Source organism: Bombina bombina, chromosome 6, assembly GCF_027579735.1.
Source record: "Bombina bombina isolate aBomBom1 chromosome 6, aBomBom1.pri, whole genome shotgun sequence".
In the NCBI taxonomy this organism is placed as follows: domain Eukaryota; kingdom Metazoa; phylum Chordata; class Amphibia; order Anura; family Bombinatoridae; genus Bombina; species Bombina bombina.
In genome coordinates this window covers 991,793,494-991,814,608 of record NC_069504.1, presented here as the reverse complement: position 1 = coordinate 991,814,608, position 21,115 = coordinate 991,793,494, and the positions used below count along the sequence as shown (strand labels likewise).

At 40.0% G+C, this 21,115-nt stretch overlaps 1 protein-coding gene across 1 annotated transcript in view; it reads right to left on the bottom strand.

The window, feature by feature from the left end:
• Positions 1 to 7,790, bottom strand: part of LOC128664034 (proton-coupled amino acid transporter 1) — a 495,713-nt gene extending 487,923 nt beyond the window's left edge. The window contains exon 1 of the mRNA XM_053718686.1: positions 7,708 to 7,790. The gene's annotated coding sequence lies outside the window, so the exon portion shown is untranslated. The remainder of the gene's footprint in view (positions 1 to 7,707) is intronic.
• Positions 7,791 to 21,115: the final 13,325 nt, after the last annotated feature.

Here is a 21,115-nt window from a genome sequence, read left to right as displayed (position 1 = left end):
AACTCTGTGTCCCCCCTTGATGATTGATATAAGCTACAGTCGTGATGTTGTCCAACTGAAATCTGATGAATTTGGCCGCAGCCAGTTGAGGCCACGCCTGAAGTGCATTGAATATCGCTCTCAGTTCTAGAATGTTTATCGGAGAAGAGTCTCCTCCTGAGACCATAAACCCTGTGCTTTCAGGGAGTTCCAGACTGCACCCCAGCCCAGTAGGCTGGCATCTGTCGTAACCATGACCCACTCTGGTCTGCGGAAACGCATTCCCAGAGACAGGTGAACCTGTGACAACCACCAGAGAAGAGAATCTCTGGTCTCCTGATCCAGATCTATCTGAGGAGATAAATCTGCATAATCCCCATTCCACTGTTCGAGCATGCATAGTTGCAGTGGTCTGAGGTGTAGGCGAGCAAACGGAACCATGTCCATTGCCGCTACCATTAGTCTGATTACCTCCATACACTGAGCCACTGACGGCCGAGGAATGGAATGAAGAGCTCGGCAAGTGGTTACAAGTTTTGATTTCCTGACCTCTGTCAGAAATACTTTAAATTTCTACCGAGTCTATCAGAGTTCCTAGGAAGGAAACTCTTGTGAGGGGGGAGAAAGAACTCTTTTTTTATGTTCACCTTCCACCCGTGAGATCTCAGAAAAGCCAACACAATGTCCATGTGAGACTTGGCTAATTGGAAAGTCGACGCTTGAATTAAGATGTCGTCTAGATAAGGCGGCACTGCTATGTCCCGCGGTCTTAGAACCGCCAGAAGGGACCCTAGAACCTTTGTGAAAATTCTGGGAGCCGTGGCCAACCCGAAGGGAAGGGCCACGAACTGGTAATGCCTGTCCAGAAAGGCGAACCTGAGAAATTGGTGATGATCTCTGTGAATAGGGATGTGCAGATACGCATCCTTTAAGTCCACGGTGGTCATATATTGACCCTCCTGGATCAGTGGCAGAATAGTTCGAATAGTCTCAAACTTGAAAGATGGGACTCTGAGGAATCTGTTTAGGATCTTGAGATCCAAGATTGGTCTGAAAGTTCGTTCATTTTTGGGAACCACAAACAGGTTGGAGTAAAACCCTTGCCCTTGTTCCGCTTTTGGAACTGGGTGAATCACTCCCATGGTATGTAGGTCTTCTACACAGCGTAAGAACGCCTCTCTTTTTGTCTGGTTTGCAGACAATTGAGAAAGGTGAAATCTCCCCCTTGGGGGGGAATCTTTGAAGTCCAGAAGATATCCCTGGGAAACAATTTCTAAAGCCCAGGAATCCTGAATATCTCTTGCCCAAGCCTGAGCGAAGAGAGTCTGCCCCCTACTAGATCCGGTCCCGGATCGGGGGCTACCCCTTCATGCTGTCTTGGAGGCAGCTGCAGGCTTCTTGGCCTGTTTACCCATGTTCCAAGCCTAGTTAGGTCTCCAGACTGATTTGGATTGAGCAAAGTTCCCCTCTTGCTTTGCAGCAGGGGAAGAGGAAGCGGGACCACCATTGAAGTTTCAAAAAGAACGAAAATTATTTTGTTTGGTCCTCATTTTATATGTTTTATCCTGAGGGAGCGCATGGCCTTTCCCTCCAGTGATGGCTGAAATAATCTCCTTCAGTTCAGGCCCGAATAGGTTCTTTCCTTTGAAAGGGATGGTCAAAAGCTTAGATTTTGATGACACATCAGCTGACCAGGACTTAAGCCATAACGCTCTACGCACTAAAATGGCAAAACCTGAATTCTTTGCCGCTAATTTAGCCAGTTGAAAAGCGGCATCTGTAATGAAAGAATTAGCCAGCTTAAGAGCCTTAATTCTATCCAGAATATCATCTAATGGGGTCTCCACCTGAAGAGCCTCTTCCAGAGCCTCGAACAAAAAAGCAGCTGCAGTAGTTACAGGAACAATGCACGCAATAGGTTGGAGAAGAAAACCTTGATGAACAAAAATTTTCTTTAGGAGACCCTCTGATTTTTTATCTATAGGATCTTTGAAAGCACAACTGTCTTCAATAGGTATAGTTGTATGCTTAGCCAGTGTAGAAATAGCTCCCTCCACTTTAGGGACCGTCTTCCACGAGTCCCGCATGGTGTCAGATATGGGAAACATTTTCTTAAAAGTAGGAGGGGGAGCGAACGGAATACCTGGTCTATCCCACTCCTTAGTAATAATGTCCGCAATCCTCTTAGGGACCGGAAAAACATCTGTGTAAACAGGAATCTCTAGGTATTTGTCCATTTTACACAATTTCTCTGGAACCAAAATAGGGTCACAAACATCCAGAGTCACTAACACCTCCCTGAGCAACAAGCGGAGGTGTTCTAGCTTAAATTTAAAGTCCGTCATATCAGAGTCTGTCTGAGAGAGCGTCTTTCCTGAATCAGAAATCTCTCCCTCAGACAGCAAATCCTGTACCCCTACTTCAGAACATTGTGAGGGTATATCGGGTACGGCTACTAAAGCATCAGAAGGCTCAGCATTTGTTCTTAACCCAGAGCTATTGCGCTTCCCTTGTAACCCAGGCAGTTTAGATAAAACCTCTGTGAGGGTAGAATTCATAACTGCGGCCATGTCTTGTAAGGTAAATGAAGTAGACGCACTAGAGGTACTTGGCGTCACTTGTGCGGGCGTTACTGGTTGTGACACTTGGGGAGAACTAGATGGCATAACCTCATTTCTTTCTGAGAATCCTCTATCGCTACATTCTTAAGGGCTACAATATGATTTATAGACATATCAGTACAAGTGGGACACATTCTAAGAGGGGGTTCCACAATGGCTTCTAAACATATTGAACAAGGAATTTCCTTGATGTCAGACATGTTTAACAGTCTAGTAATGAGACAAGCAAGCTTGGAAAACACTTTATTCAATGTAAAAACAACAATTTCAAAAAACGGTACTGTGCCTTTAAGAAAAAAAAAAGGTGCACACGTTCTGCAAAACTGCTTAAAAATGCAGCAAACTTTTCGATTTTTTACAGTATATTCAGTAAGCCTTAGTAAGGTTGCCCCACCAGTAAAAGAAGTAATTAACCCCTTAATAACGAAACCGGATTGACAAGTGTCAAAACCGGAAAATACACAGCCAGCACCTTGCCACAGCTCTGCTGCGGCGCCTACCTGCCCTTAGGGGTAGAATCTGAGGGAACAAGGCTTAGTTTTGGCCCCAAAATTCAGTCAGGACCCTCCTGTGTTGCAGCTTGCTGTCCAGTAGTGAAAAACAACTGTGCATCTAAGGCGCGAAAATAGGCCCCACCCACCTCACTCAATGTCTGTGGGGCCTTAAAGTAACACACTAATGCGTTTCAAACAGCCATGTGTTTTATAAAACCTTAATATGAGCCAAATGAACCCTCCAAATAAAAGTCCCCAAAAACGTTTTCCATATTTCTCACAATAAAAACGTTTGCTCTATTATAAATATAAGTGTCAACCAGAAAGTAACTTAGCCCTTATGCAAGCTTGTAATACCACAATAAGTCTCTGATTACAGCTTAGCCTTCCCCTCATGGGGATACTGTCAGCCTTTTCTTGAAATATCAGTTTTTCTAGAAATAAATGACTGAACATACCTCAGTGCAGCATAGCATGCAAACCGTTCCCCACACTGAAGTTTTCCTGTACTCATCAGCTTCTGTGGGAACAGCAGTGGATCTTAGTTACAAATGCTAAGATCATCCTCCTCCAGGCAGAAATCTTGATCTATTTTCTGCTTGAGAGTAAATAGTACACACCGGTACCATTTAAAATAACAAACTCTTGCTTGCAGAAAATAAAAACTAACATTTTGTCACCACAATCACTTTACCCTTCCTCTTGCTTAGAGCTGGCAAAGAGAATGACTGGGGGGTGGAGTTAGGGGGGGAGCTATATAGACAGCTCTGCTGTAGGTGCTCTCTTTGCCACTTCCTGTTGGGAAGGAGAATATCCCACAAGTATTGGATGAATCCGTGGACTCGATACATCTTGCAAGAGAAATGTAAGTTGCTTTAGAACACTGGTTTTCAAACCTGTATTGGGACCTCCCTAACAGGCCAGATATTCAGGATTACCTTGGGTGAGAGCAGGTTAATAACTATGTTTACTAATCAGTATTATTATTTCACCTGTGCTTTAGTTTACTTATATCCTCAAAATCTGGCCTGTTAGGGAGGCCTGAGGACAGGTTTGAAAACTAGTGTTATAGAACAGTGTTTCTCAACAGCGGTCCTCAAGTACCCCCAACAGGCCAGGTTTTCATTATAGTTGAACCAGTGCACAAGTGAAGTAATCAGCTGATCAGTAACCATGGTTACTAACCTGCTCTCACCCATTAGCTGATTATTTCACCTGGGCACTGGTTCAGCTATAATGAAAATCTGGCTTGTTGGGCGTACTTGAGGACCACAATGCTATAAAATTACATTAGCCAAGTGAAAACATTCTTTTAAAACAAATACCTTGTTTGCTGCAATTGTTTTTCAATAGCAAAACTGCCTTATTTGGAGGAGCAAATCTGAGTTTGAGTCTGCAGACAAGGCTAGTCACAGTCATTAAAGAAACATGAAACCTATTTTTTTTTCTCTTTCATGATTCAGATAGAGTGTGTGATTTTAAACAACTTTCTAATTAACTTCTATTATTAATGTGTCTTTGTTCTCTTTGTATCTTTTGTTGAAAAGCATAGACTTATGCTTAGGAGCTGGCCCATTTCTGGAGCATTATATGGCAGCAGTTTTGCAAGAATGGTATCCATTTGCTAGAGCACTAGATGGCAGCACTATTTCCTGCTATGTAGTACTGCAGATGCCTACCTAGGTATCTCTTCACACAGAAGATATGGGAACGAAGCAAATTTGATAATAGAAATAAACTGGAAACTTTTTTTAAAAAAATTGTATGCTCTGTCTGAATAACAATAGTAAATAGTTGAGTTTTCCTTTTAAGTTAATGTGGAGTAAATTGCTTTGCAGTTGTTATCTGTTTAAGCCATTTAGGTAAATACATGTAGCAAGGTTAGCCTTGAGAAGTCAGTAGGGTGTATTTCCAAATAATGAAAGTGTACTGCAAAGCTGTTAACATAAAATAGTTAATTATACATAATAAAACATCTCAAAGGTTTGACTGTCCCTTTAAACTGACTATTGATAATATTTATCCACAATTAACTTTATTAAAATGTTACAGTGTGCTGCATTTTATCTCCCCCCAGTACACCACAAAAGTATATCACATAAGCGCCCTCTACCAGTGCATCTGAGCCCCTAAATATACACAAAAATTGCACTTTCATCATACATTATTATTATAATATATATTATATTATTATTATTATTATTCTTTATTTATAAAATGCCAACAGATTCCGCAGCGCTGTTCATAGGTAACAAAGATAAAAGGACAGTACAATATGAGACACCAGACAAAATGTAACAAACAAATACAGGAGGAATTGGGAGCCCTGTTCCCGTGGGAACTTACAATCTAAATGGGTAGGAGGGTGAGAAACAGGAGGTGGGGACTGCAAAGGTGGGAATGATGTTAGTGTGGAGTTAGATGAGGGAACTATTAGGCAAGTGGAATTTATTAGTTACTGATTTGGTGATAAGCTTCCCTGAACAAGAAGGTTTTTAGGGACCGTTTAAAGGAGGAGAGGTTGGGGGAAAGTCTGACAGCTAGAGGAAGTGCGTTCCAGAGGGTTGGTGCCGCACGAGAGAAGTCCTGTAGTCTAGCATGGGAGGAGGTGATGGTAGAAGAGGCAAGGAGTAGATCGTTGTTGGATCTTAGGGGACGGGCTGGAGTATATTTGTTGATGAGTGAGGACAGGTGGGGGGGCTGCATTGTTAAGGGCTTTGTAGGTCATATATATATATATATATATATATATATATATATATATATATATACACACATATACATATATATATATATATATATATATATATATATACATACACACACACAAATAAAATAGCATCATCATATTAAAATTACAGCATTTTAAAGGGACATAATACCCATATGCTTCTTGAAAGTGATGCAGAATAACTGTAAAAAGCTGACTAGAAAATATCACCTGAACATCTCTATGTAAAAAAGGAAGATATTTTACCTTAAAAAGTCTTCAGCTCACAATAGTAAGTGTTCGACTAAAGTCAAAATTAAAATTTCATGATTCAGATAGAGCATGCAATTTTAAGCAACTTTCTATTTTTTTTTTCCATTCTCTTGGTTTCTTTATTTTAAAAAGTAGGAATGTAGGCTAAGGAGCCGGCCCATTTTTAGTTTTAGTATCCTGGCTAGCGCTTGTGGATTGGTGGCTACATTTAGCCAAAATTAGGAAGTGCAGCCTAGGTTCTAAACCAAAAATGGGCCGGCTCTTAAAAGGACACTGAACCCAAGTTTTTTTTATTTTGTGATTCAGATAGAGCATGACATTTTAAGCTACTTTCTAATTTACGCCTATTATCAAATTTCCTTCATTCTCTTGGTATCTTTATTTGAAATGCAAGAATGTAAGTTTAGATGCCGGCCCATTTTTGGTGAACAACCTGGGTTGTTCTTGCTGATTGGTGGATAAATTCACCCACCAATAAAAAAAACTGCTGTCCAGAGGTCTGAACCAAAAAAAAAAAAGCTTAAATGCATTATTTTTCAAATAAAGATAGCAAGAGAACAAAGAAAAATTGATAATAGGAGTAAATTAGAAAGTTGCTTAAAATTGCATGCTCTATCTGAATCATGAACGTTTAATTTTGACTAAGGAAATTGCGAGAAAAAAATATCTTCCTTTTTCAGATAGAGAGGTTTCAGCTTTTTACAGCTATGCTGCATTGCTTTCATATGATTTAACATTTGGGTATCATGTCCCTTTAACACACACTGAAAACAGTATGCTTTAATTAGTAATAATAATAATAATAATAATAATAATAATAATAATAATAATAATAATAATATAACAACAACTAGTATTTATATAGTGCCTTTCTCCCAGTGGGACTCAAAGCGCTTTTTTCAGCGCTTGCTCTCGGAATTAACCAAATCGGCAGCTGAATAGTAATAGTAAATATTAGCATCTAATAGTAAACCAAACTAAAACAATGTTGAAGATTTAAAAAAATATTAACAATAGCAAATATTTTACCCATAAATCCTCAATCCCATTACATAAAGAATAGATAATACACACCTTATTTAAATTATTATTATCATCATTATCAGTTATTTGGAGAGTGCCAACAGATTCCACATCTTCTTGTTACAGTCCGATACAGGATGCACAGTACCATTCTTACCACCCTAATGCTACCTCAAAAATGTTGCCCTATTAGGTACAGAACATCCCCTACCTTCTGTATCATCCCTAGACACACGATGCAACCTCCTCCTTATGACCATATTCATTATATGTCCCTTTAATGCATTTAGGGAATGATTACCCAAGTCTATCCTAACAAAGATACTCCATAACGCATACAATTCTTGTTTACGCTTTACCAACATTAAGCACCCCTAAAAATGATAAAGGATACTTTCTAATGTGGGTTCTGTGAGGTATCATATATTACACTGTGTGCATAACCGCTTCAATTATTCTTAAAATGATGAATGACAGTAAACCCAAATAATGATCCACATTAGTAAAATACATTATCATTAACCAACCCTCAGCCATATTCACAGAATAGTACCAAATATCCCTCCACGCTCACTCCCTTTCTCAAAACCCACATAAATCCACTCACTGTCCAGCAGCTGTAATGCCGATCCTGCTACTTCCTACTGACAGGTTCTCTACATAATCTTCAGCAGAAAACACCATCACGTGAGTCACAGGTCAGCTGACAGTTCCCCTAGTAACCAGCTGTTGCCTTTTTTTTTTTTTTGAATGTTTAAACTTTATTGGTTAGCAATACTGTGTTATATTATTCGATGTGTGCAAAAGTACATCGATCAAATATAAATGCATATACGTGTTTTTGCTATTATTCATATTGCAATGTGTGTGTATTTTAATGTTGCAGGAAATAACTTCAAATTCACTGTGAGAACGGCTTCATTTACAATATTCATGTTTCTCATGTTATATGTTAAATGTAACTTGCAATATTCACACAGCCTTTATCTAGTTCTTGCTACTTTTGTATTTAAAAATAGGCTAGGCCCAATAGGCTTATCAGTGGCCGAGGCATTCTTGCGTGCTTCTGGGTATTGAGAGACCCTGGACATGTGCTACCCTAAGCCCTGCGACCTTTTGTTTTATTTATAAAAATAGCTGCACGAGGTTGATTATATTTACAGCAATAAAGTAAGTTTCATTTAAACTATGCAAATGTATATGTATATTTTAAATTATTCCACGTGTAGTAGTCCTAGGGAATTTAAACACAATTTGTTTAAAAAAAAAAAAAAAAAGCATAACATTTTAAACAATTTTATATTTTACTTATTTTATCTTATTTGCTTTGTTCTCTTGATATCCTTTGCTGAAAAGCATACCTAGGTTACGTAGGCTTAGGAGAAAGCTGCTGATTGGTGCCTGCACATATATGCCACTTGTGATTGGCTTATGATGTGTTCAGTTCGCTCCCATTAGTGCATTGCTGCTTCTTCAATTATAACTAGGATACCCGGAGAATGAAGTAAAATTGATAATAGAAGAAAATTGGAAAGTCATTTACAAATATATGCCCTATCTGAATCATAAAATAAAAAATGTGAGTTTCATGTCCCTTTAAACACTTAGACACTAACACTCTCACACACACTCTATCACACACTAACAAAAAAACTTAAACAAATTCTCTCTCACACACACACACTCTCTCTTTCCCTCACACACACATAAATACAAACTCTTTCACACCCCTACACTCAGACACACTTCCACACAAGACACACAAGCAAAAGAGAAATAGCTGTAGGCTTGTGCAGTATGTTGCAAATGCACGGACACACAAATGAAAACCTGAACTGTCCGGGTTATTCAGAGACAGGTTGCAACATATATATATATATATATATATATATATATATATATATATATATATATATATATATATATATATATCTCATACCTCCCAACATTTCAAAATTCAAAAGAGTGTGTGTGTATATATATATATATATATATATATATATATATATATATAATATATATATATATATATCTCATACCTCCCAACATTTCAAAATTCAAAAGAGTGTGTGTGTATATATATATATATATATATATATATATATATATATATATATAATATATATATATATATATATCATACCTCCCAACATTTCAAAATTCAAAAGAGGGACACCCCCCCCCCCCGCAAAAAATTTGAATGTGGTGGGCGGGGCTTAAAAAATCATAAGACCAAGGTAATATAAATAAAATTCTAAATAAAGTCATATATTTCAAGGGCAGACAGAACAGTTCCACAAGACTTGGTTCTATTTAGTGATGTGAAGTTCGGTTCATGAACCGATTTATCAGTTCACCTACTCTAATTAACCGGGATCTAATAGCACCAGCTCGAAGGGGGCACCATGCAGGGTCACAGTAATGCGGTGGTATTCAGGGGTTCAAAGGGTTAACCTTGTAGTTATTTGGGAATCTGCCAGAAGGAATCGATAGTTTATTAAGAGAACACCGTATCGTTATAGTTAATGTAATTGGGACACTTTAATTCTGGGTTGTTGCTTTTCTATGACATGGGCAGTTTAGAATGAGCGGGTTAATATGGCTGGGAGCATAACAATGATGGATATATTATGTTGTAAATAGACGCGCGTTCTAATTGGAGGTGAAGTATAGCAGGGCTATTCCGTCTCCCCTATTCTAGCTGCATTGATCCTGTGCGCTCCCAGCCATATTAACCCGCTCATTCTAAACTGCCCATGTCATAGAAAAGCAACAACCCAGAATTAAAGTGTCCCAATTACGTTAACTATAACGATACGGTGTTCTCTTAATAAACCATTGAATCCTTGTGGCAGATTCCCAAATAACTACAAGGTTAACCCTTTGAACCCCTGAATACCACCGCATTACTGTGACCCTGCAGGGTGCCCCCTTCGAGCTAGTGCTATTAGATCCCGGTTAATTAGAGCTGTGAAAGGGGTGGAAAATGGACATTGTTTACAGGGTTAACAGGGGGTCCTTAGGGTTAATTTGCAATGCTCACTCTAGCCTAGGATCATATATATGAGTGCTGTGCTGTTGAATCAGTGTACTGTGTACTGTTAACTCAGTGATTCATTAGCAACTGAGTGATTCATAGCAGAACCAGAGTTATAACACAGTTGCTAATGAATCACTGAGTTAACAGTACACAGTACACTGATGCAGTACACTGATTCAACAGCATGTAGTATGATCCTAGAGTGAGTCTCAGTGTCTGAGCTGACTCAGGAACTGAACTGTTACAAACGAATCAGTTCAGTCTGGTGAACCGATTCATACAGTTCAGTAAAAAGAACCAGTTCAAATGAACGATTCGTTCATGAACTGCACATCACTAGTTCTATTGGGTACTAAGGTCTGGGGGTTAACTAAGAGGGATTGTAAGGAGAAAATAATTTATCAGATTAAAGTAAAGAAACCTGTGTCTTGACTAAGTGATTTACCTGTATATGAGGGAGTAGAGGAGGCAATTGGTCATAGTCACCACGAGAAGTTTACTAGGTTTAATAGTATAATAATGGCACCTCCTGGTAGGGAGCGGATGGGTTTGGGTGGGGGTAGTGAAGATAGTTAAGCTATAAGTACATGGGGGAGAGAGACTTAAAGGACCAGTCAACACAGTAGATTTGCATAATCAACAAATGCAAGATAACAAGACAATGCAATAGCACTTAGTCTGAACTTCAAATGAGTAGTAGATTTTATTTCTGACAATTTTAAAAGTTATGTCTTTTTCCACTCCCCCTGTACCATGTGAAAGCCATCAGCCAATCACAAATGCATACATGTACCATGTGACAGCCATCAGCCATTCACAAATGCATACACACTTATTCTTGCACATGCTCAGTAGGAACTGGTGACTCTAAAAGTTTAAATATAAAAAGACTGCGCACATTTAGTTAATGGAAGTAAATTGGAAAGTTGTTTAAAATGGCATGCCCTATCTGAATAATGAAAGTTTAATTTTGATTGAGTGTCCCTTTAAGTGGGCTGTTGGATTCATGAAGTCACAATGTTATGAGATCTATGTAACCTGCAATCTGATTAAGTCTCATATTGTAACGACCTTAATAAGAACCCTTATGTACAAAGAGGGCAAAGGGAAGATTATTGTATTGTTTTATTGCTGTTGTAACCAAATAACCAAATAAAAAATATTTCAACATAAAGTCATATATTTTAAGACACAGGCAGCAAATCAAACACAAGCTCAAACCACTGGTATGGCTATGTGAGCTATGTATTTAATAAGCCTTTGCAAAGACATTGCTAAATATTTTTATCTTAATTGGACATTTAATAAAACATTCTTTAAAACTGCTCTCTGCATTCCCCATTAATATTCTAGAGTCTGGCCTTTAAAGTCAGCAAAGTAGCACACTATATAGCATACACTTACACATGCAGATACACACACATTACATAGCATACACTTATACATGCAGCATACAATTAAACATGCAGATACACAGACACTACATATAATACACTTATACATGCAGACACACACTACATAGCATACACTTATACATGCAGATACACACTTATACATGCAGATACACATACACACACTACATAGCTTACATTTATACATGCAGACACACACACACTACATAGCATAAACTTATACATACAGATACACACACACAGTTATGGATACAGATAGACACAAACACTACATCATATATGGGTATCTGTAATTCATTGTATGGGGTCCTGAGGTTGGCAAGCACATTAGCTGGCAGTCTGCGGCTGCCACTGTTCGCTACACTGGTATTAGCACTGCTCATTGTATAAAACTGAAGGCATGCTAGTATTATCACCAGGGGTTAGATATCATCATTACCAGAGGTAGGTTAGAGAGGTCACCATTACCCGTGGTCAGAGTGTATACAGCCTTCTTACTCCTGCTTAACCCACACACCATTCCTTTTCCACAGGGAATCTAACAGGTATCTAACCCTGTCAGAGCAAAGCCAGCTGCTTCTGAGTATGGGCCCAACATAATTAAAAAAAAAAAAATAATAATATTTTTTTTTTTTTTTTGTAATGCCTGGGGCAAATCGGGACAGATGGCTAGCAACCCAGGACAGGGGGACAGACCCCGAAAATTGGGACTGTCCCGCGAAAATTGGGACAGTTGGGTGGTATGATTATATATATATATATATATATATATATATATATATATATATATATTTATTTATATATATATGTGTGTGTGTGTGTATGTATATATATATATATATATATATATATATATATATATATATATATATATATATATATATATATATATATATATAAAAGGTAGAGAGGCTCTCAAGCTTACAATCTAAAGGAGAGGGAATGGACATAGAAGGTAAGGGAGTAGGAAAATAAGTCTGATATAAGGCAGAGTGAACTGAGAGTGAGTGATGACACATATATTCACACACACACTGTATCGCATGTGGGATACTCCTCTATCAGACCAAACTCGGACAGTAGTCTTGTTATCCCGGCGTTGAGCCAGAATGATAGGGAATATCCCAGAGCAGAGAAAGAGATGAGGAAGGCGGCACTCACCACAGGCAGGACAGTCCCCAGCGGCAACAGCATGGCAGTCCAAGGATGAACCACTAGAATGGTCAGGCAGGCAGGGTTTGGCAACAGTAAAGCAGTCCAGAAGATTGAGGGTTAAGGCAGGTAGAGTAGTCAGACAGGCAGATTCAGCAATAGTAATAAATCCAGCAGTTAAGGGTTAAGGCAGGTAGAGTAGTCAGACAGGCAGGTTCAGCAACAGTAATCAATCCAGCAGTTTAAGTGTTAAGGTAGGAGAGTAGTCAGGCAGGCAGGTTCAGTAACGGTATTTAGGCACTTAGAAAGAAGATCTGTCACACCCAGGAGTACACAAAGTAACACCTATACTTGGGCAGTGACAGATTGTTTGTGGCAAGTTTAAATAGGAGCAGGATTCGCGCCACTGAGGTCTGACCGGCATCAGGAGCGTGCGGCGATGACGTCAGCGACGCACACATCTGAGCCGACACTGCCCCTGGCAACGAGCAGGGAAGGAGATGCCGTGCCCCTAGCAACGGCTAGAGCATTGCGGTGTGACACACACTGTGCAAAAAAAATGCTGTAAAGAAATAGAGATGTCAATATTTTATTTTTTATCAATTAAAGTGAATGTAAACTCAGCTATATACGTTTAAGCCATATTATCAATCAATACAATTTAGGGGCACTTTCATTCATTGTTTTTCCTTATTTTCTTTTTAAAATGTTATAAATATTTTTTTATCTTCTATTTTCTACGGCGCTTCCTCTGCCCACAATTTTGTCCCACTTTTAGAGAATGATTGACAACTACGATTGCCAATCCTTTTTTCCCCCCGGGCGTTCAACCCCTATTTTTAAACGTCATGCGCTTCTTCTGCGCATGCGTTAGAATATATTCTGCTGGTTCTAAATGATGCGCGTTCACGTGACGCGCATACTTTATAGGAATCAATTGGATGCGCAGGGTTAGTATATGCTAACGCAGGGTAACGCATGCGCAGTGTAAGTATCTAAAATGTTAAAGCTTGTGCATAGTAATTACATTGATTTTGAACGCATGCGCATATTAAGTGGAAAGGTTGCATACACATACAAAGAGCTCCACGGGTGCGCACTTCAGGACCGCTCTATATGTCATCCTCTGTATACCACGGAAGTGCAGGATAGGAGGAGTGTGATCTCAAAACGGACCCAAGTTAGTATTAAAAATATATAATAAATTGGGCGGAGCGGAGCCGTGCAAGAACATGGCTGCACTTTAACATAGCTCCGTAACATACTCTCACACACTAGCTCCATTATGGAGTTCTGAAGGGCAACCACAAGTTTAAAACTCTCATGCCATCTGCCTGATCGATAGGAGACCAAACCAGACTGCTGCCACATTTTAAAACTTCACTTGGTGGGGAGGCGCCGAATTCTAACAGCGCAATGCCACGTCTGAACTAGCCCAGCTAACTGTGCTTTGACTCACAAGAGGACTGCTTGTACCCCAGACCTACTCATACCTCGACGACGACGAGCTACTTTGCCGGTGGATTGGAGCAGTGAACACCGGAGCCAAGGTCAAAAAATTGGGCAAGGCGCCGCAAATAACCGCACGCCATCACGACTTCCACGTGGCATTTCCTCATCGGTCAAGTGAGACGATACGCATATGTACTCCTGGCTGTTTGTTACTGAACGTAGCCCACAAGGAGAGCTGATCGACCCACAAACATCAGGCTTCTAAAAGACATTCAAGACCGACATCAAGGTAACCTCACCAGAACAGTTGTGCATATAATCACAACCCGATATATACCAAGCCTGTAACTGAGGCCTGTAGGCCTAAGCAACTCTCCCCGGTCCAGATTTAATACAGATCCAAGTTTTTAGTAGAGGTGGGGAATTAAACTATTCAGTATTGATATACAGGTGTCACACTGTTTAAGGGACTTATAAGCTGATAAATACCGGTGAATACAATTTTAGCTGTGGAGGAAAGGGTAACCTTAATATCCCAATGGTAACTAGGCAGAAACCCAAAGCGGATAAGAAATCATCCACCACAACTACTGCCACAATGTCCTCCTTCTTTCACAAACAGGAGACTGACACTCTTGATACAGTTAAAGACCTGCAGCTAGCAGATGCACCTTTGTCACAGGAGCAGGACCCTATACCACAGTCACAACAACTTAATTTAATACAGAGAACCATCTCACAGCTGCCCTCCAAGTCTGGCCTAGCAGATTTAAAATCATTTATTAAAACAGAGATGTCCTCCCTAAAAAAAGAACATTAATGAACTTGGGGCAAGGATAGAATGCTTGGAAGAGGGTCAGGACACCCTAAACACTATGGTGTCTAGCTCCAACCACCAAATAGTGAGACAGGACATCACATTACAAGCACTTCAACTCAAAGTAGAAGACCTTGATAATAGAAGTCGCAGGAGCAATTTGAGGATAAGAGGGGTCCCTGAGGAAGCGACACAGGACTCCCTCACCTCTTACTTGCTACAACTTTTTGAGTATATTGTTCCTTCCCTCAAACTTACTGAATCCTCCATGGAACGCGCACACAGAGCACTGTGACCCATGCCAAAGCCCCCTAACCCACCAAGGGATATTATCATCAAATTTGCAAGTTATTCAGAGAAGGAGGCAATATGGAAACAAGTAAGACAGCAAAGAGAGATTAAGTTCCAGACCTACAGTATTCACATTTTTCAAGACATTAGTCCCTCAACAATCGAAAGAAGAAGAGGAATACGTTTCATCAACCAAGTTCTACAAGAAAAGCGAGTGAGATACAGATGGGGATTCCCCTTCAGCCTTATAGTACAGCAAGAAGGTAGGACACACATCTACAAAGAGGTTGATGACCTGGAAGCTTTCTCAAAGGGTTTAAATATCCCCTTCCCTCGACCAAGTTCCAAAGATCTAGACCCACCCTTCTCAAGCGACCACATAGATCCCAAACCACAAAGATCACAATGGATCCAAGCTAATAAGAAGAAAAAAATTAATCTAACAGTGCCCTAATTTCACATACCCGCTCACCATAGTGGGTACCCGAACACCATGCAGAATGTCAGATGAAGAACGAGATGGGTCTTCCTTCTTGGAACTGATAAGTATATTGCAATAATGTTACCTGATCCATTGGGAACTGAGTCTTGGGTCCCATGCTGGACTGGCTGAGTTTTGGGGTTGGTGGGAATTGTAAATGTCATTGTTTATGTGGTGTTTTCCTTCCCTCCCGTCGCTTATCCCTGTTTGGTGCTTGTTTAATGCTTTTAAAGATTTTATATTTTTATGGAATGTGGGTGTCCCGTTAAGCAGACACAACGCACGAGATATGAATTAGATGGTTGGGAGGTGGGAGTCGGGAGATTTGATGTTATCAAGGTCAATATGTTTTTGGTTTTTTTCCTTTTTTTGTTTGTAATGCAAGATATTTCATATACCCCCCTCTAATGGATGGAGTTGATACACCGTGGTGTTTGATGTGTACCCAAGTATGTCACTCCTAATAATCAACTAGCTGGAGTAGGTTAAATGTAGCTCCTGTACTTGACACACACTTCCAAGAATAAACAAACACACGAATACCACTTAAAGTTAAAATAGCCGCTTTGGAGGGCTGGCCCTCCCACCTCTCACTAAAGCGAATTACGTTCATATAACGAGACCCTTCCTTTATATCGATAAGGTGCAAGAACCTTAAGACACGTGAAATAGGAGTATTGACAAAAGCATTGTACTCTAGTTCAACTTGCGAGTAGAAGCAAACCCCATGGGTGAGGTTACATCCTTAACCCCTCCTACATTATTGGCGAATTCAGTACAGTGACATATCTCCTAAAATAATTAATTGCAAAAAGAGTTTAATTAATGCTAATAATTTATAAACCCACAATGTTCTATTTGAGGAGCTTAGTGGCAGTTGAGATATGCTACCCCCTTTATCCAACGACTGTTAATGTTGGTTTTTCTCAATTTTTTTGTTTTCTTGTTACATGTTCTTTATATTCATGTTTTGTGTATGTTTTTTGAAGTTAACTCAAACTTGCATGGTCAGTTGTTTAGGCTATGTATGAATGCTCCCGGTCCGTCCTGCGCCCAGGACACAACCACAGTACAAATAGAAACTTTATTAATCACACGATTTCCATCTTACATCCAAAATATAGATAATGGCTAATCATAGAACACAATCCCATGCTAGTAATGACATAAATATATACTCAGTTAATGCAAAAGGCCTGAATATACCCTGCAAGAGGTCGGTAGCCTCTAAAGATTTCCATGGATATGGGGCAGACCTTGTCTTCCTGTAGGAGACTCACTTCCGTAAAGGAAAATAACCCACCACCTTTACACGTACGTTTGGCACGTGCTTTTGGGCATCACACTGTCGTAATAAAAAACACAGGATGGGAATCTTAATTAGGAAAAATGTCCCCTTTACATCAATACAAACGATCAGAGATAGAGAGGGCAGATACCTCATCCTAACTGGCCTCCTCTATGAGAGACCTATAACCTTGGTATCAGTATATGCCCCTAACACGGCACAACATTCCTTTATGAAAAAAATAAAAAATCTAATCTTAGATCACCAAAAGGGAACACTCATAATGTGCGGGGACCTAAATGTAGCACTAAACCCTAGTCTAGATTGTTCATCTCAACACTCTTCCACACCATTTTCACAGATCTCAAAAGTTAAATCACACCTTGAGAAATTGTGGCTCAGGATGTCTGGAGAACTCTGCATCCACAGATTAGAGATTATACCTATTATTCATACCCACACGAGATTTACACCAGAATAGACTATGTGTTTGCAGATGTTGGAGGCTTATCATTGTTTAACTCAGCCACAATCTCCCCAATCACATGGTCTGACAATGCCTCCATGATATGTGCAATGACCTGACCCTCTAAACCCATAAGAGATTTTGTTTGGAGACTTGACAAACACCTACTGACAGAACCTGGGGTGACTACTAAATTGGCGACTTCCCTCACGGAGTACTTTGACCATAATTCTCAACCCGAGATAAAAATGCATACCCTATGGGAAGCACACAAGAGTGTTATTAGGGGAGAACTAATGGCCATTAAAGCACAATTAAATAAAGCAAAAAGAGAGCTCACAACCTCTCTAATCTTACAAATACAACATTTGGAAACCCTACACAAGAAAACCCCGACCGACAAAAATCTACTTGATGAAATTACAAGACACAGACAAACACTAGCCTCGCATCTTGACAAATCACATAAAAGACAAGCTCTATACTCTCAACAAAAATATTATGAAGGAAGAAACAAATCAGGCAGACTACTTGCTAGGTATCTCAAGCAGAAAACACACCAAAAATACATTATGCAGATTAAGGACAAAAAGGGCACCCCCCAATTTTCCACCCGAGACATATCCAACACTTTTAAAAAAAAAAAATCCAAAAGTTATATAATATACACCCCACTAACCCCAGAAACCCAAACCTAAATGCAACCAGGCCACAACTGATAGAGGAATACCTTAACAGACTTCAATTACCACATATTACCGAATCACAGAAGGAACATTTAGAAAATCCCATTTCCCTAGCTGAACTCCAATTAGCTATGAAACACTTGCCAACAGGGAAAGCGCCTGGCCCGGATGGCTTAAGCCATAAATATTACACTACCGTTCAAGATATTCTAAACCCACACATGGTACAATACTTCCAATCCATAGACGAGAGCAAGTCATTTCCTGCTACCGCACTAGAAGCCCACATAACACTAATCCCTAAACCTAACAAATTTCATGACCTACCCAACAATTATCGCCCCATATCGCTATTGAATACCGATATCAAAATATATGCATGTATACTAGCGCACAGACTAAACCAAATCCTTCCTGACTTGATCCACCTCGAACAGGTTGGCTTCGTACCTGGAAGAGAGTCGAGGGACAACACGGTCAGGGCCTTAAATTTGATTCATTATGCCAAATTTAAAAGCATTCCCTCTGTTCTTTTATCCACAGACGCGGAGAAGGCCTTTGACCGTGTTGCCTGGGATTTCATGCGAGCCACATTGACCCACATGGGTCTAGGCATAAAGATCCTCACAAGGATCTTCTCTTTATACTCCCACCCCACCGCCAGAATATCAGTTAACGGATCTCTTTCCTCCCCATTCCAGATCAAAAACGGGACGTGCCAGGGGTGTCCCTTATCCCCACTCCTTTTCGCCTGTGTCATTGAAACATTGGCAGTTAAGATTAGACAGAACCCCCTGATAACGGGAATTACTATCACAGATCATAAGTACATACTGTCTCTATTTGCGGACGATATGCTTCTTACACTCACTGATCCCGAACACTCAATACCTCACCTATTAAACGAATTTAACACCTTTAAATCCCTGTCCAACTTTGTAGTCAACATGTCCAAATCTGAAATATTAAATATTAATCTGACAGGCTCGTCACTAGAGGCCACACAAGAGGTTTCCCCATTCACCTGGTGCACTCATTCATTGAAATATTTGGGAATACACCTGACTCCCTTAAAGGATGATTTATTTCGTCTCAACTACACACCCATCAAACGCGACATAATACGAGATCTCTCATCATGGGATCCAAAAAATTATCATGGCTGGGCCGCATCGACACTATTAAAATGAACATATGACCACGTGTTTTATATCTCCTCCAGACCTTACCAATTCCCCTCCCCAAATCCTATCTCTCATCCCTTCAGAAAGCATTTAGCGACTTCATTTGGCGTCGAAGACCGACCAGAATAAATAAACACACCATGCAAACCTCCAAAACACAAGGGGGAATGGGAGTTCCAAGCCTTGCCGCCTACCGCCAGGCCATCTTCTTGCAGCGTCTGGTGGATTGGAATATTCATTTTAACCATAAAAGATGGGTCCCACTAGAACATCTGATAATGGGTAAGCCACATCTGGGAAGGCTGTGTTGGAGCAGCCCTCACCTATTCAAATCACTCAGAACAGATAACCCAATGATTTAGGAAACCTATCGGGTTTGGGAACACACGATAAATACAACACACTATATCTCATCGATACCCTCGCCCCTGACATCCCTGATAGAAAACGGGGAATTTACGGTGAGACCCTTCACCACGCAAACTACCACAAATACTCTGAATAGAGACCTTACAGCACACGCACTAACCAACAATGAATCCCTACTCTCACAAAATGAATTAGTGACAAAAGGACTTGACTGCTTTACCGACTGGTTCACTTATAGACAGACAACCCACTTCATTACCACACACCCGGGTCATGGGAACTTGGTCAGACCACTGACCACTTTTGAATCCCTGTGCACCCAAACCCCCCCCCCCAAGACATACACTGTCCACTATATACAAGATCCTAACTCATACACCCCCGGGACATATACCTCCTTATCTAGAGAGCTGGGAAAGAGACCTCAGAGTCATTATACTGCCTGAAATGGGTAGATCAATATTCCAAGCTACGAAAAAGTCCTCAATCTCATCCTCTATACTAGAGGTCAACTTTAAACTTTTACACAGGTGGTACCTCACTCCGAAAAAACTGCACTGCCTTTTTCGTACCCAAAGCAATAAATGTTGGCGCTGCGGCCATGTCAATAGTGACATTGCCCATATGTGGTGGTGGTGGTGCAATAGTATCCAGAACCTTTGGAGGAACGTTATCTCTGAAACAGAATTCATATTAGAAATATAACTACCACTTGACCCCTTGATATGGCTTTTACACAAACCCCCTTCTATAATCAAATATAAACCGTACATTCACTTGTTTAGAATCATGATTAATGGGGTTAAAGTCCTGATAGCTAAAAATTGGAGGAGTAGAGAAGTCCCGTCTGTGAACATGTGGATTAAAAAGGTTTCAGAAATCATAGAGTTAGAAGAGTACTCCTTTCTTAAATACGACAAAATGGACTCCTATGCGGAGTTCTCACAACTTTGGACCACTTACATCCAACACAAACACAAGGGGCCTGATTGAATAACAATGGCCAAATAAAATACCAAACATATAACATAAACACACAACCTACTGGTAATGGGATCCAACATATCTTGATATCTAGAACACCATCGTCTAGGGCGCCGGCGGACCGGGACCATTGATTTATCGCTGTTTGTAAATAAACATATAGTAACCCTTTTGTAAATAAACATTTAGTAACCCTTTAAATGGATGGTTATGTTAAAATGATCTATTAGCAAGTTTGCTCCCAGATTCTTGCGACCCACAACTGGACTCATTCATAGACCCTCAGAACACAACCGTAGTCACAAAACAACCTGAATGAATATTTAGGAGGAACTACTACCCCCCTTGCCGATATGCAATTTGCATCTCAATACCATCCTTAAAATTTACAGC